This window comes from Hibiscus syriacus, unplaced genomic scaffold (genome assembly GCF_006381635.1).
Source record: "Hibiscus syriacus cultivar Baekdansim isolate YM2019G1 unplaced genomic scaffold, ASM638163v2 tig00110332_pilon, whole genome shotgun sequence".
NCBI classification, from domain to species: Eukaryota; Viridiplantae; Streptophyta; class Magnoliopsida; order Malvales; family Malvaceae; genus Hibiscus; species Hibiscus syriacus.
In genome coordinates, this window is record NW_024062688.1 from 2,066,097 (window position 1) to 2,083,516 (window position 17,420).

General features: G+C 31.6%; 1 pseudogene; it reads right to left on the reverse strand.

The window, feature by feature from the left end:
* Positions 1-3,012: 3,012 nt before the first annotated feature.
* Positions 3,013-4,048, reverse strand: LOC120119950 (annotated as a pseudogene).
* Between the last annotated feature and the right edge of the window lie 13,372 nt (positions 4,049-17,420).

Here is a 17,420-nt window from a genome sequence, read left to right on the forward strand (position 1 = left end):
AATAATCTTTGTTGCAACACATGCCTTAAATTCTACTGAGTTTCTTCGAATTGACAAGAGGTAAAGGGAATTACGGTTCCATACTCATCCCATAACATTTTTAATATGTTGAAATAACTTAAAATTAAAGAATCACCTTGTGTCAAGGAAGCAATCTCACGATGTAGATAGAACATTCGCGCACCATCCACCTTGCTAAAATGTTCCTTTAGATCCTCCCAGACAAGAACGTTGCTCAATGCAAAAACAATTTCGCCTGATAACTCCTTACTCACTTTATTGAGAATCCACGAAAGAACTATTGCGTTGTAACGATCCCACTGACCACGCAATTGTTGCTCATGATCCTCTCGTTTGCAAGTTCCATCAACAAATCCAGATTTGTTCTTTGCTAAGAGTGCGATTTGCATCTAGCGACTCCATACATTGTAGTTCTCTATGCCGATTAACTGATGCGAAACAAGTAATGATCCTGGCGTGTCTGACGCATGCAAATACAATGGGCTATTAGGATCTACTGCAACTCCTTCAAATGATAATGGCATAATTTTGGGAGAAACGTGAAAGAGATGAAGAACAGCTACGAGAAACGGAAAACAAGTTTCTGTGGAATACTAGCAAGCCACAAACAGAGGAAAATGGGGTTTTTTCATATAAAAAAAGGCCCAGTGATATAGCTACCATGCCGAGTGGAAAACAAACAGAAAAGAGAGAAAAAAACAGCTTTTCGAGGCCAAGAACTTCAGTAGAACCAATTGAGCAACGAAAAAAATTAAAGAAGCAACAAACAAAAAACTCAAAAAATGGATCGAAACACGCTCTGATATCCTGTTAAACATGAAGAAGCAGGCAGGATATGTAAAAAAATTCTTCATTTCTCATGTATATTCACAAAACATTATAACAAGTATTTATAAATGAAATGTAAATTAAACTAACTATCTAACAGACTTGTAACTAACTAATTAATTAGTTTACAACTCAACACAAGTTAAGATGTTGACTTTGACTTTTGGTATTAACTTTGGCTTTTGATGCTAGTTTTAATCTTGACTTTAGGCGTTAACCTTGACTTTTTCGTTGGCTTTGATTGATAAGTAAACTTTCACATTAACTTCTCATATTAGGTCAATTTATTTGGATTTGATTAATATTCTACCATTATTAATATGAATCCATGTTTTCGGTTTTTTCTTTTAAGGTTATTCTAAACTTCAAATATCTAATTTGAATTGGCTTTTGGTAAAAGAATACTTATGCCCCTATATGTAGCTCCTAGTTAAGTTCATATCTTCTCCCATCTTGTATCAAATAATTTGTTAGAATAGAATTTAACTCGAATTTAAAGTGACAGAAATTAATATTTAAATTTGGAAAATTAAGAATCCTAGTTTGATTAAAAATATATAACTTTATTAAAGTAGATTTCTACTTTATTTAATTTTTCTTTATAGTCAAGTATCTATTTATAGGGTAAATGTTAGATATCAAGTTTTTATTTCACCAAAATACTCTTGTATTTTCTTCCTTCATATTTGTGAAATTATTCTCATTTGCTTGTGGTTTTTCCCTTTTGAAATTTCCACGTAAATCTTAGTGTTCTTTATTTTTTTCTTTTTCGATCGTGTTTATTTTGTTTTTTGATTATCGTTTCGATATTATAACATAATTCAATTTTCATATAAAAGTTTGTTCAACGTTGTAAGGTATGTGTGTTCCTTGCCTTGTGTTACACATTTCCCTTATTGATTTTTTTTGTGTATGTTACTTGTTTGATTATCATCATTGAGGTATTTACTTTTTAGTGGATTGCTTAGCAACGTGATTACAATTACATGTGTTGTTTAAATAAGAATGATTTATGATTACTGATGTATGCATTTACTGAATACTGCTTTTAATTCTATGATCATATGTGAGTAAGCATGTCGTATCGAAAATGTTATGATCGTTCTTATAGGATATGAACTATTATGTTAATCATACCATCTTGTATGTTGCATCGGGTGGGATTGTACAGTGAAAACTTATCGATGCACCCTTTATGGCTAATAAATCCATAATATCGTATTACCATATTACCGACTAGTCAACCAAATCGGATGATAAATCCAATTATCATTTGGCCATGTAATTTGGTAAATAAGGCTTTATAGTCTGTATTGTATTCGTATCATATTTGATATTGTATAATTATATTATGTCTAAATTATTGATTCACGAATAGATTTCATGATATGATTTATTTTATGTTGTCTGACCAATGTTAAAGGACATAATGAACTTTCAAGTTTATGTTATGTTGCACTTTCACTTGGTGCTCTGTCAGACTATATTGGGTTTTTTAGTTCGTCCTCTCTTCTAGTTTACTTTTCGAATTTCTCAAGATGTAAGGTCACTTCGGTAAAGGTGTAGTTTGTTTTCAAAACTAAAGTACGGAAATAGACTTTTTTAAATTATATTTAATTGTGACTTGTATATAGTTTCAGTAATAAGTTTATTAAAGATTTATATAAATTAAAATACTTGATTTATTTTCAAGGATCATTTCAGTTATCAATATGACATTTACGATTTAATATTAATGTAAGGTCAGATGTAAAAGATTATAAATCTGGTAAATTTACATGTGGCATTGAGACAACCCCACCACCCCTGTTCAATAACAACTAATAGTGTTATCAATAAGTATATCCTCATACTAATATTATAAAAGTAGGTATAAAATTTCGCCAAAATAAAATGGAGAGACTAAATTCTGAATTTCAACATATTATAGGGATTAAAACCATAATTAGACCGGTTTTTGTCCACTCAACGGTACTCTGTTTCTAGATTCCGGTCAACCACGTCTGGTTAAAATGATAAGAAGAAGAAGAAGAAACAAGACTTACAAAAACATTGTATTTCGGAGTGAAAACAGAAAACAAATATATGCATGACAATGAAGCGGACCAAAACTACTGTTATTGTGTCACTCTGAAACAAAGAAATTCCAAGTAGAGAATGACGTCAAAGTAATGGGGCGAGCCCTATAATAATCGACCCCATCCCAAACAAAATGCTCTTAGCTGCCTTGCTTGAGCTGTTCTCCTCAGCTTCAATGCGCTCCTCAACGTCGAAATGGCCTACATCAACACATAATGTCATGTTATCAAACGAAACAATGTTTTCAACGACACAATGCAAAAATTAACCTCCTAACTTTCATTAAAATAATTATTTAACCTTTCAACATTTTATTTTAGAGTAAAAGGACATATGATATTTGATCAAATAGTTATTTTAGTCTGTATTTTTTTTAAATTACCCTCAACGTTAATTTTAAGATAAAAAAACTTCTATTTTAGAACATTAATCATTTACTATCTAATGATTTTCATTCATTGATAGTTTTTTTATCCAAAATAAGACGATGGGAGCTAAAATACTTCAAAAATAAACAAGAATGAGAACCAAAATAAGTTTATAGTCAAACACATTGAGATTTTTTTTTTTTTTTTGACATTTTGACTTTCAACAACAATTTTTTTTTTTGGGAATTCCCCACCTCTTTCAGGACCTTAGCCACAGCCTGCTTGGATGGTGTCTTTGATATCCCCAATCGTTGCCTTATTATAGAACAAAAAGTGTTTCATTATGTTCTCTATACAGTTGAGAACAAGGTGTGTCTCCGAATGGCAAGGTCCACCTCAATATTTATCGGCGAACCTAAGTGGAACGTCTAGATTTCCATTTGCTGTCAATCTGTAAGATTCTTCACAGCTGCTATAAATCTGTAGGATTCGTCACTTTAACCACAAAACAAATACTTTCATGAATAGGTAGATGTTTAAGAAATGAAAATCTTACATATTTGTCATTGAAACATAGCAATGCCTTGGCCACAATTTGAGCTGGATCCTCACCAACTACACTGCCTCTGCCTGTTTCAGGCATATCTTCATATTCATCGGCTTTACCTAATTGGAACACTAAAATAGACAGGCTAACGATTGTTACTGCAAAAAACCATGATTTGATTGTAAACAGGGACGCCATTTTTGAAGCTTCAAGATCAGTTTGAAGAAAAAGGAAGGATGAATTGGAGCTTGCTTTTATAAGAGTTATTGTCCAATGTAAAAGACGATGTCGTTGTATGCACTATCTAATTTCCACCATTGCTAAGTTTGGTAAATTTGATAGGAAAAACATGAACCATTTTGTTGTTTTTTCCAATGATTTCAGTAAAGATTTCGATGAAGGCAAAAGACTTCATAGGAACAGAGCAGATGAGTGCAAGCCACCAACTTTTACTAGTTCCAGAAATCAAACCTAAAAATCATGCAAAGTTTCTCATACTTTTAGAGCAAGTCTAGGTTTCTTTTGGTTATAGAGAAAATTAATGCTAATGTTCATATCCTTGGACAAAGTCCGCAAAGATCATTGTCACGTCCTTATGAACTTTTTCATTTTTCAAAGTATATCAACAAAAATATATATAGTGGTGTTTACTTTTTAAATTTTAATAGAATTAATTGATCGAAATAAATTAATTTAGTTAAACGGTCAGTCATCAAAATTAGTTCGATCGAAGAACGAGTAATTTTTCTAATATTCAGATAACGATTAATTTGGTTTGAAGTCAATTAATTCATCGATTAATATATTATACATATTAAATACTTATTTTAAGCTCAAACTCATTAAAAATTAAGACTCAACTATTTATAATCACTCTAGATCCATTAAATTGTCTATACCTAATTAAATTTTGACCTAAATAAATACATATCTATTAAACTTAAATTAATCTAACTAAAAAAATTATTAAAAAATCCAATTAATTTGATCAATGATGCATTGTTAGATGTCACTCATTATTTGTAACTTAGGTAGCAATGATGCATTGCTAGATGTTACTCATTATTTGTAATATTAGAATTGTCCTAGATATTTTGTTAACGTTATATAAACCTATAAAAGTTACACTTGATGGTTAAAATGAACAATTATTAACTAGATTACATGTGTACAAACTTATTATGCACAAATAAAATATTTAGTTAAAATTAATATATGTATATAAAACATGTATTATTTTAACTAAAATAAAATTATTATAATTATAAATTATCGTTTATGTATATTTAAAAATTAAAAAAGAGATAATTATTGTAATTATAATTTTTTTAATATATATATATAATAGAACCTAAAATTAAAATAATTTTTTATATTTTTAAAAAATAATTATTATAATTATCAAAAAAAAATTAAATATTGTAACACCTTAATTCAGTTTGATCCAAAGATCACTTGATCATGATGTCACACGGGACCACTTAAGTGGCTAACCCAAAATTTTTGTTTTTCTTTTTAAATATGTTGGTTGTTAAGCATCTGATAAAATCAATCTATAGTAAATAAAATAAAACATAATAATATCATTTGCAAATATGGGGAGCTCCCAAAATATCAAATAATACAATACTTGATTTAAAAGAGTTATGATTAAGTACATAAAGGTCCATAAATAGTGCATGCCCTCTAAGAATAACTCAATACATACTCTGAATACTCTAGCTAATCTGCACTTCTACACTAGAATATCTAACGACAATAACTCCCCACAAATGGCCTCCTAAGAACTTGCGCACGGAAACACATTCCGAACATCGAGCTTACGATCTTAGTACATTACTAATAATTATATTATACTACATGCATTTATTGAATGTGTTAGCTAGTGGAACATGTATAAAGACATGAGAAGTATTAATTAATCTACTATGTTGTGGCTGATGTTATGGTGCGACTAAGGGTTTTGCATCTCGGAGCTCATGTACCCCTCTAGCCTACCTGAATACGCTCAGGTATTATGGGGTGAGATCCAGAATTATATCGAAAATATACACACGACCAACTTACTCCGTCGAGTCTTGAGGCATCTGCGCCCAGCTGGCGGTTAAGTGCATTGACACTGATTGGGATATCCAACTAACTGTCATATTCTACTAAAGTAACTCGTGTGTCATAACTGTATCCCGAGCATCAAACAAGGCGAGTTTTATGTCATCTTAGTTGTTACTATTTCTAGTTGTTATAAGTTAATTATTGTTCTCACTTGTAGTTTTATTTCATGGTATTATGACATTTAGGGATCCCTCAATTCTACCCCTTTAAACCTTTGAGATTCTTTCTCAAAAATTGTGTGTGGGTACTGATACTAAGCCCCTTAGTATCAGTACTGACCTCTGAGTATCGGTACTGATATATAGGTATTGATACTATTGGCAAATTTTAGGCTGAGAAATAAGAGTTAGTATTGATACATTGGTTGGAGTATTTATATTCTTGGTCTATTATATCGATACTTGCCTAAGTATCAATATCGATTTTGGCTTCAATGTTTTGAAAAATATATGAGTATCGTTATCCCTATTGAGGGTATCGATACTAGATACTGCCTGGTTATTGGTATCAAATTTAACTTTGATGTTCTAAAAAATACCTAGGTATCGATACTTCTATGGGGAGTATCGATACCTTACCCATGGTATTGATACCCTATGAAAGAGTATCGATACTAACTTCATAATATTTCCTTGTTTTACTTTAGCTGAAGAACAATATCGGTACAATCTTTCTAGTATCGAAACTTGTACCCAAAAATACGCTTTTTTAGCATGAAAATGCTAACTTCCTACCTCAAACACCCTACTGAGGGCCCCAACTGTTATTAAAGTCTTATGTATGAATATAGGGATCATAAAGAGTTTATAAACGTACTGATCTCTAAATTCTACCATGAAATGCTTCATAACTCATGCAACCTACCAAATACATTTAATGACCTACATGTGGTAGAGTTGAGTTAGAAGTGAAACTACCTTGATAATTTAGACTACTGAAAGTGTCTAAGGCTTAACCCAAGGTAAGATTTTTCCTTCCCTTTTCTCTTGAAGCTTTCTCCAACTTCTCTCACTAAGCAAGAAATCAAAGCAAGGGTTATTAATGTTGTTGGGAAGCATAGAGGAGGATTTAAAACATTTTTAGAGGTCTAAATTTTTATAAATCGAACTCGAATCACTTAGTTTTTTAAAACTCCCACTAAACACATTTATGGTCACCATTGTGAAATGAGAAGATTAGAAGCTTAAATTAAAGCTTAGGATGTGGAGTTTATGATTCTTACCTTACAATCTTATAATGGGGATAGCAAAGTTAACACCTTGTTCATGAAAGAGGAAGAATGAATGAGTTGAAGAAGATGAGAACAAGGCAATTTATGGAGAAAAATAGAAGGGAATTGTAACATCCCAAAATTCGGGTCGATAGTTTTGGGTCGGTCGTCAGGTAATTTTTGGATTTTTGGTAAAATATTAATATCGATATTTTTAATTGATAAATATTTTCTAAAATGATTTGAAGGAGTTGAATTATTCATCTTTATTTTTGGGAATTTGTAATTTGATTTTACAAGGTGATAAAATTGAATAAATTGGAAATTATGTTTTTAGTGACTAAATTGTAAAAGATCACAAATCAAAAATCTATGAAGCTTATTTTACCAAGGCTTGTGTTGATGGTTTTTTCATCATTTCTTAATTGTATTATTCATCTCCCTTTTTCCAATTTTCCATCTTGATTCATTCTTTTAATCTTTGCTTATTTTCATTTCTAGTTTTCATTAACCGTTCGTTTCATTTTTTTCTCATCCAAACACTCTTGTATTTTCTCCCAAAACTCTCTAAAGTTCTCTTTAATGGTTGAAACTCTTCTTCTTCATTTTATATTCCTTCGTTATTGATTTTTACTCATTTCTTATAGATTTTCTCTATTCAATTAAGATTGTTTCTTCTTCTTTTCTTCTTTGCCTATTTTCCTTAATCTTTTTGATGTTGTCATTGTTGCTCTTCTTATTTCTTTCATTATCCATAAAGGTAATGCTCCTTCCTTGGTTCTTTTTGTGCTTCAATGATTAATGATTAAATATGATTGATGTTTCGATTAAACAATTGTTTTAAAGAGAAGTTGTGAATTAAAAGTGATTTTTAGAGGTATTTATTGTGCTATTTTTCTTGATCACTTTTAAAGTTTTTCTTGGGTTGATTAAGGTGTTTTTGATGATGTTATTATTATACTAAATCAGTTTTTCAATCTCATTTGATTTGGATAAAGAATTCTTCAAAAAAACAAGCTTGATTTTGACGTGTTTTGAAAATCCAGGAATTAGAGTTAATGATGTCAATTGATGGATTTCTAGATGAATTTAGATGCTGATATTAGTTTTTCTTGATCTGTTCTTGTTGGGAAAAGTAATGTCGATTGGATCGAAGGCTTGGAGAGTTATTTTGGTAAGATTTATTGATCTTTCGGTTGATTTTTGTTCTATTTTAGAAGCATAATTTTCTGCTTTATTTTAGATGTTTTGTGGCATGTTGAATTGATTTCTAAGGTGCTAAGGTGTGTATGTTTGGGGGTAAATGGTTCATTAATTGTTAGTGATCATTTGGTTAGCGTTTGGGGTCGAATCGCCATCAAGGTGAATGATTTTCCATTCACTTATGATGAACTTGTTCAATGTTGAATGAAGGTTTAGTTATGTGTGAACTTCGTACTTTTAGGTTATAAATTTTGTATACTTGTTGTTGATAATTGATTAAGTGGATTCATGATGTATAGACTAGAGTATGTGAACAACATGAACATATATCTTGTGACATGGTTTATGGAACATCGTAAGTGAACGATCGTTATAAGCATGTGTAGTAAAGTATGTTGATTATGAGTTAAGAGTATATTGAAATAACATGATTGAGATAATCATATGAGTTGTGATGTATTAACTATGAAACAAGATGCATTGGAAACAACCGTTATATATAAGCATGTTAAATATGAGCTATGATGTAATTGAAACATATGATCATTATTAGTGTATATATGTTATGACATGGTGACTATGATGTTGAGTTAATCGATCGATGGAATAGGCCAAGAGGGGGGTGAATTGGCAATAAAAATTTCGGTGGAAGCTTTTGCAGAAAATTGAAAATATTTGCACAGCGATTTAGAGTGGTTCGACTTTCTCAACCAAAGTCTACGTCCACTACCTTAGCTATCCACACTAAGGATTTTCCACAAATTCACTAATTTGTATTTCTTTTGAGGACAAAGAGTAACCTTACAAATCCCTCAAGAATTATACCCCAAATTCTTTAGAACACTCTCTCCCAAATAGAACAATACAAATTTTGCAAACTTACAAGGAAAGATGTTTGCGCAATTCTAGAACAAAGAAAGAACACTCAAGAATAATACAATTGAGTACAATAAGTGTTCTTGAAAGCAAAGATGAATATTGAATGAAATAGGCTTGAAAATGATCAAACTTGAGGTTTTATGCTTTCTCTTTGATTCTCTCTTGATTCTTGTTTCTGGTTGTTGATCAATGGCTTCTAAGCTTGTTTAAATACTTCTTGGATTATTTCTGAACGTTGGGGATCATTAGTGGAGTTAATAGAGCCGTTATTGTGTGAAAACAATTAATAAAATCAGTTGGGAAAGTGTGTGCATCGATGCATAGTCAAGGTTCATCGATGCATCAAGTGTAAAATTCAAATATTTCGACCGTTGGAACACTTAGTGCATCGGTGCACTAAGGATGCATCGGTGCACTAAGGGTGCATCGATGCATAAACTGCATTCGATGTTTCAAACAAGCCTGGAGTGCATCGATGCATAAAATGCATTCGATGTTTCCATAAAATCATGAGTGTATCGATGCATGAAAGTGCATCGATGCATAAAATGCATTCGAAATGGGGTGTGCATCAATGCATCAATGAGTGCATCGGTGCATCCCTTCACAAATTTGATTTTTTGGCTCGCTTTTTGTTCGAAATATTTTGTGAAAATTGTTTCAAAAATATTTTAAGTATAAAACATAATTTTACATTTTAGTAAGGATTGAAATTAAACTTTGAATGACTTGGAGTAATATTTTGATATTCGAATAATTGTATCGAATATACTTTAGAAAATCATTTGTAAAATCTTAAAATTCATTTAACTTAATTTGTTATATCGAAACATCAAAATGTTTTCAACAATCTCCCCCTTTTTGATATAACAAAACATTTGAGTAATTTTAAGATTTTTAAGAAAATCATTTTGAAATCAAAACAAAACATTTGAGTAATTTTAAGATTTTTAAGAAAATTGTTTTGAAATCAAATTTGAAATTACTCCCCCTTACTATGATACATCTGCTCCCCCTTTTTGTTAAATCAAAAAGACTCTTATTAAAACTATTTTAAAGACAATTTTTGAGACATAGCAAATTGTTTTTTGTAAATATAGCGTAAGCTGTTAAGATCACAATCAAGAGAAAGGTTAGCCATTAGTTTCATAATTCAATATTCATAATAAACGAATGTAAAATGGTAAAATTGGTCATATGCTAAATGATGCAAAAATCTAATAAACCAATATAAGTTCAAAAACCAAATATATAAATATAAGTTCAAACATTCAAAGTTAAACATCCAAACAACATAAAAAATCCAGAAACATTCAAAATGTTAAAATAATAAGTTCTAAATCCACGAAAGCAAGAGCAAAGCAAGGTCTAGTCTTCCATAAGAGGATCGGGAGAAGGATAATGTGCTCGCACTTCAAATGTGAGAGCATCCATACGTTCACGCATCTCCCGTTTAAACTCAGTCAGTTGAGATTCCATGGAAGCAAACCTCAGATCAAATGACTCCATAAATGATCGAAAATATGGAGGCATTTGTTCCTCTTGTTGTGCTGGTTCCGGTGCTGGCTCATCGTCTGATACGTGATCGTCAATATCTTGCATAAGCTGTTGAAACTCTGAATCATCATCCGTAACTGGTGTTGGTGGAGGAGGAGCACGAGAAGATCTAAGTGCAGAAGGAGCTCATGAAGAACTAGCTCCCGGAGTTTGCTCAATGGGTCTATATTCCCATTGACCTGTTAACTTATCTTGTTTCCATCCGGCTTTCTTTAAGGAAGTTAGGTTGATTTGGTTTTGGAAAGGCATAGGAATGTCAACTGAGACCTTAAGCTTTATTCGGATAAATAAATTAGAAAGAAGACACCCGTAAACTAAAGTTTTGACATTTTTGGAAGGAATGACGTTTACGGTATCAACAAGCTCACCAAAGATAATTTGTGGCAAATTAATCTTCTTATTGTGTTGGATACAATATATCCACCATAAATCTATGACTCTAAGTTTGGAGTATCTACCTCCGGATGGTCTAAACCACCAAGAGATCATCAAATGAAGGAAACGATCGTGATGAGTTCATAAGGTACTAACACTATCATTAGACTTATAGAGAGTAGCCAGAAGATCTTTTTCATTATCTATCCTATCATCGTCTAAATCAAAAACATCAGCAATTATTTTTGAATTGATAAAAATAACTTCTCCTAAGAGATATGATCGTATGCCTAAGGTTGCGGTTTGACTAGCATTTTGAACACAAATCGCATTTGAATAAAAAATGCGAACTAATTGTTGATAGACAATGGGTTGAATTTGACACAACTTATCAAATTTCCAGGAACAAAGAACATGAAGATATTTAAAGTTAATATCTTCCATTACTTGAATGGAAGGGATACGTTCCTCTCGAATTTTGTAGGATTAAAAATGACTAACGAACCTATCATATAATTCAACTCTACGACGACCGGGTTGGTTGAAGCAAGAGTTAATAATGGTTAACTCGGGTTCGTTTGGGTTTGGATTTTGTGGAGGAGGAGGAATAGGAGGGTGGTTTGATCGACTTGAAGAGGACCTAGGTCGTTTAGAGTTTGAAATGATTTAGGAAATTGGAATAAGGAATGTAACCTGCAATTTTGAAACACATGTATGCAATATAATCAATCCCAAAACTCAATTGAGTCTGCAATATTTCAAGATTCTCTAAATCAAATCCTAATGGGCAAAGTTTTGAAAAACTATTTTGAAAATAATGTTTTAAAAATCATAGCATATATAGTTTTCATGAAAACAACACAATTGAATCAAAAACATCTAAATTAAATCAATGATTTTCGATTTTTTTATTTCAAAATTTCCAATATTTTTGAAAAATTGTTTGTTTTTTATGAAATTAGTTGTAAAATCTAGTTTATAAACACTAAACAATCAATGCCCGATCTAATGTTCATCCTAGAATTAATCAAAACTAGTCATAAGTTCAAAAATTAATAAAACAGGGGTTTTAGAAAAATTTATCTTGAAATTTTGGATTTTGTGAGAATGAGATGTTGTTTTGCACGATTTAATGATGCAAATAGGTTTTGGAGATGAAGAATGATCGAAATCTGTCTAGAATATGTTGATTTGAGGAAAATAGAGAGTTTAGAGAGAGAGAGGGACGAATGGTGGGGAGTGTTTAGTGTAGAGGGTTTGTGAAAAATAAAGAAAATAAGCATTTAAACCCAAAATCCCGATGGGTGTATTGATACACTATTGAGTGCATCAATGCACATTCAAGGAGTGCATCGGTGCACCTTCATGGTGTATCGATGCACATTCATAGGGATGCATTGATGCATCTTCATAGTGTATCGATGCATTATGCACAAAAATGTCAAAAATTTGTTTTAAACACTTAAAATGCTAAATTATTTAGCTCTAGTGGTATTGGCAACTCATATATTGAAAATTAATCATGTTCAATCAATCAATTTTATCCTTAAACTATATTTGAATATATAATAAATTTTCACCAAAGATCATAAACTCCCCCTAACTATAGAATGCATTCAAAAATGTCATTTTATAAGCATTTTCAAATCTAATTTGAAAAGTGCTAAAAAAATATTAAACACTAAGTGAAGATAGGTCAGTTAAACCTAATTCTCTCCTAAGTGTCCAAAATCTTTCTTTGTTTAAAAGTTTTGTAAAGATATCCGCTAATTGGTGCAAAGTATCAACAAATTCTACAACTACATCTTTCTTAGCGACATGGTCTTTAATGAAGTGATGTCTAATTTCAATATGCAAAGTATCAATACACTTGATAGGTATGGTACCTACTTCAATTTTATAATCAAAAAGTTGTTGTTTCATCCATAAAACTAGTGCACAACAACTACCGGCTGAAATGTATTCCGCTTCAATAGTAGATAATGCAACGTAATTTTGTTTCTTTGAAAACCAAGAAATTAGCATATTTCCTAGGAAATGGCAAGTACCGGAGGTGCTTTTCCTACCTAATTTGCATCCTCCATAATCCGCATCTGAGAAGGCATGCAATCTAAAGCTAGAGTCTCTAGGATACCAAAGTCCTAAACTAGAAGTGTCCTTAAGGTATCTAAAGATCCTCTTAACAGCTAGTAAATGTGATTCCTTAGGGCATGATTGAAATCTAGCACATAAGCAAATACTAAACATAATGTCTGGTCTACTTGCAGTTAGATAGAGCAAAGAGTCAATCATTGACCTATACAATTTAACATCCACACATTTACCTCCTTCATCTTTGTTAAGCTTTGTAGATGAGCTCATTGGAGTGGCATGAGGTTTCCCGTTTTCCAGTCCAAACTTCTTGAGCATATCCTTGACGTACTTGGCTTGATTGATGACGATGCCATCTTTACTTTGCTTGATTTGGAGTCCCAAGAAAAATTAGAGCTCTCTCATCATGCTCATCTCGAATTCACTTTGCATTAGATTAGAAATTCTCAGCAAAGAATATCATTAGTAGAACCAAATATTATATCATCAACATAAATTTGAACTACTAATAAATCTTTACCTTTATGCTTTAAAAACAATGTAGTGTCAACCCTCCCTTTTGAAAAACCTTTTTCAATTAAAAAGTTTGACAATCTTTTATACCAAGCTCTAGGAGCTTGTTTTAAACCATAAAGTGTTTTTGTCAATTTAAAAACATGATTTGGAAATTTTGAATCTTCAAAACCATGAGGTTGTTCCACATACACTTCTTCTTTTATAAAACCATTTAAAATGCACTTTTAACATCCATTTGATATAATTTAAACTCAATGAAACATGCAAATAATATTCTAATTACTTCAATTCTAGCTACATGAGCGTATGTTTCATCATAGTCTATGCCTTCTTCTTGAGTATACCCTTGAGCAACAAGTCTAGCCTTGTTTCTCACTATATTACCACTTTCATCAAGCTTATTCCTAAATAACCATTTAGTACCTACAGTAGATTTATTACTAGACCTTTCAATTAATGTCTATACTCTACTTCTCTCAAATTGATTTAACTCTTCTTGCATAGCCATAATCCAATGTTCATCGTTTAAAGCTTCTTTAATATTCTTAGGCTCTATGAATGAAATAAATGTAACATAATTACATATATGTTTATAATACATATATCATCATTCACACAAGAATCCTTCCTCGGAAGGGGATTATCATCGAAAACAACATGTATAGACTCTTCTACAACTAAAGTTCTTTTCTTAAATACTCAATAAGCTTCAGAGTTTAAGGAATAACCCAGAAAAATTCCTTCATCACTTTTAGCATCAAATTTGCCAAGATTTTCTTTACCGTTGTTTAAAACAAAACATTTACATCCAAAAGGATGAAAATAGCTAATGTTAGGCTTTTTATTTTTAAAAATTTCATATGGAGTTTTCTTCAAAATAGGCATAATCATTACTTGATTAATAACATAACAAGCGGTATTGGTGGCTTCCGCCCAAAAATATTTTGGCAAATTGTTTTCACAAAGCATGGTTCTAGACATTTCTTCTAAAGTTCAATTTTTCCTCTCAACAACTCCATTTTGTTGAGGGGTTCTAGGTGCTGAAAAATTATGGCTAATACCATTAGAATTACAAAACTTAGTAAATCCAAGATTTTCAAATTCAGTGCCATGATCACTCCTAACACTAGTTATAGAGTAACCTTTTTCGTTTTGAATTACTTTTGAAAATGTGATGGATTTTTCTAATGCTTAATCTTTAGTACTTAAGAATAGAACCCAAGTATATCTAAAATAGTCATCTACCAAGATAAATGTATATTGTTTTCCACCCAAGCTAGTAGTTCTTGATGGCCCAAAAAGATATAAATGGATCAATTGTAATATTATACTAGTGGATACGTCATTAATGGATTTAAAAGAAGTTCGCTTTTATTTTCCTTTAGCACAAGCATCACATATTTTATCATTATCAAATTTTAGTTTAGGCAACCCTCGGACTAAATCTCCTTGAATTAATCATTATAAAACACTCATACTAGTATGTCCTAGTCTCCTATGCCATAACCAACTATCATGCTCATCCTTAGCAACTAGGCATAAATTAGTCATATCTATAGAATCTAAATGCACCATATATATGTTTCTTATTCTATGACCAACAAGCATAATCCGACTAGATGCAATGTCGATAACTTTACAACCATTAATTTCAAACATGACATTGAATCCCTTATCGCATAATTGACTAATACTCAAAAGATTATGCTTTAATCCATTCACATATAAAACATTTTTAATTTTTATGGAAAATGTATTACCTATTGTACTTATACCTTCAATGTGACCTTTTGAATTATCACCAAAAGTAATTTCTCCTCCATTTTTGGCATTAAGCTTTATGAACCGGCTCTTGTCTCCAGTCATGTGTCTTGAGCATCCACTATCAAGGTACCATGAGTTTGAATTTGTTTCTCTTGCCTTGTAGCAATGCTCTTTTTCCTACAAACATAGATTAATTTTTTATTTTTGGTACCCAAATTCTTTTGGGTCCATATTCATTAGCTTATAAAATCCTAGTCCCCTTAGGTATCCATTTGCGTAGGATATCTTTATCTTTAGTAGTAATGAGTTCTTTAGGAACCCATATACCTCTAACGATTTTTTCATTTAAGGTTCGTTGAGGACCTCTATGATTGTAGTTTTTAAAAAAATTTCTAACAAAAGTTGGATTTTGAACTTTCTTTATTTCCAAAACGTTTTGTTCCAACTTTATAAAAAGAAGCTTTAAGATCATCAATTTTCTTTTGATGATCATCATTGACCTTTGAAAGTAAATTATGCAAATAAGAATTTTTCTTTTCAAACTCTTCTAGTTTGATTTACAAATCTTTGATTTTACTTTCAAGATCATTGTTGGTCTTGGATATGAGATTATTTTCATTTTTCAATTTTGAAATATCATTTTTATATTTTAAAAATTATAATCCGAAGCCAACCCAATATATTCCTCTAATAGCTCATTAAATGAATAATCTTCAAAATTAAATAAGCTAGAGGTTACCTGAGAATCTTCCTCGAATGTCATCAAGCACAAGTTTGCTACTTTTTGTTCCTCTTCATCGGAACCTTCTTCATCGCTCCATATATCCACGTGAGCCTTGTGATTATTCTTTGATTGACCCTTTTTCTTCAATTGTGAGCAATCATATTTGACATGCCCCGACTTTTTGCATTCATAGCAAATGATCGGGTCCTTCTCTTTTGGTTCATTCTTGAAGCCTTCATTTCGTTTGAATTTTCTTCCTCGGTTTGGCCTCATTAATTTTTCTGAACTGTTTGGAAAACAATGTCATTTCCTTGTCATTGTGATTTTAATTCGAATGACTCTCATATTTTGTTGACTTGAGAGCAACTCCCATGTTCTTCTTCTTTTCCAACTCCTCATTTGGCTCGTCTCTTTTCTAGAGGTTTTCCTCTTCTTTAAGCATCATTTCATGTGTGAGGAGAGAGACAATAAGCTCATCGAGGGACAAGAATTTTAAGTTCTTAGCCTCGATGATTGTCGTCTTCTTTGATTGCCAAGCTTTTGGAAGAGAGTAAACTAACTTCCTTACAAGCTTGTCATTTGGAATAATTTTTCCATATGATTTGAGACTATTGATAATTGTGGAGAATCTATCTGTCATAGCTTTGACATCTTCGTCCGGTTTCATCCTGAAATTTTCATAGCTATGAGTTAGAAGACTAATTTTAGATTTTACCTCGTTTGTATCTTCATGTGTGATTTGTAGTTTGTCCCATATCTCCTTGGCGGTTTTACAAGATGAAACTCTCCCGTATTCATCCGGTCCAAGGGCACAAAAAATAATATGGATAGCTTTGGAGTTGAGCTGGAACATTCTTGTCTCTCCTTCACTCCACAATCTTGGATGAGTTGAAGGTTTGATATATTTGTATTCTATGATATTCCATGCTCCCATGTCACTTGCTTGAATGAAGTACATCATCTTATTCTTCCAATAAACATAATTAGCTCCATTGAAGAAATGAGGCTTGTTGACGAGCAATGAATCAAGACCGAGGTCGGAGTTTGAAGTAAAGGCCATTGATGACTTGATTATCGATGTAACTCTTCCCGAATCACCTCAAAAGGAGATTAAACCTTCAAATGAGTGAGGCTCTGATACCAATT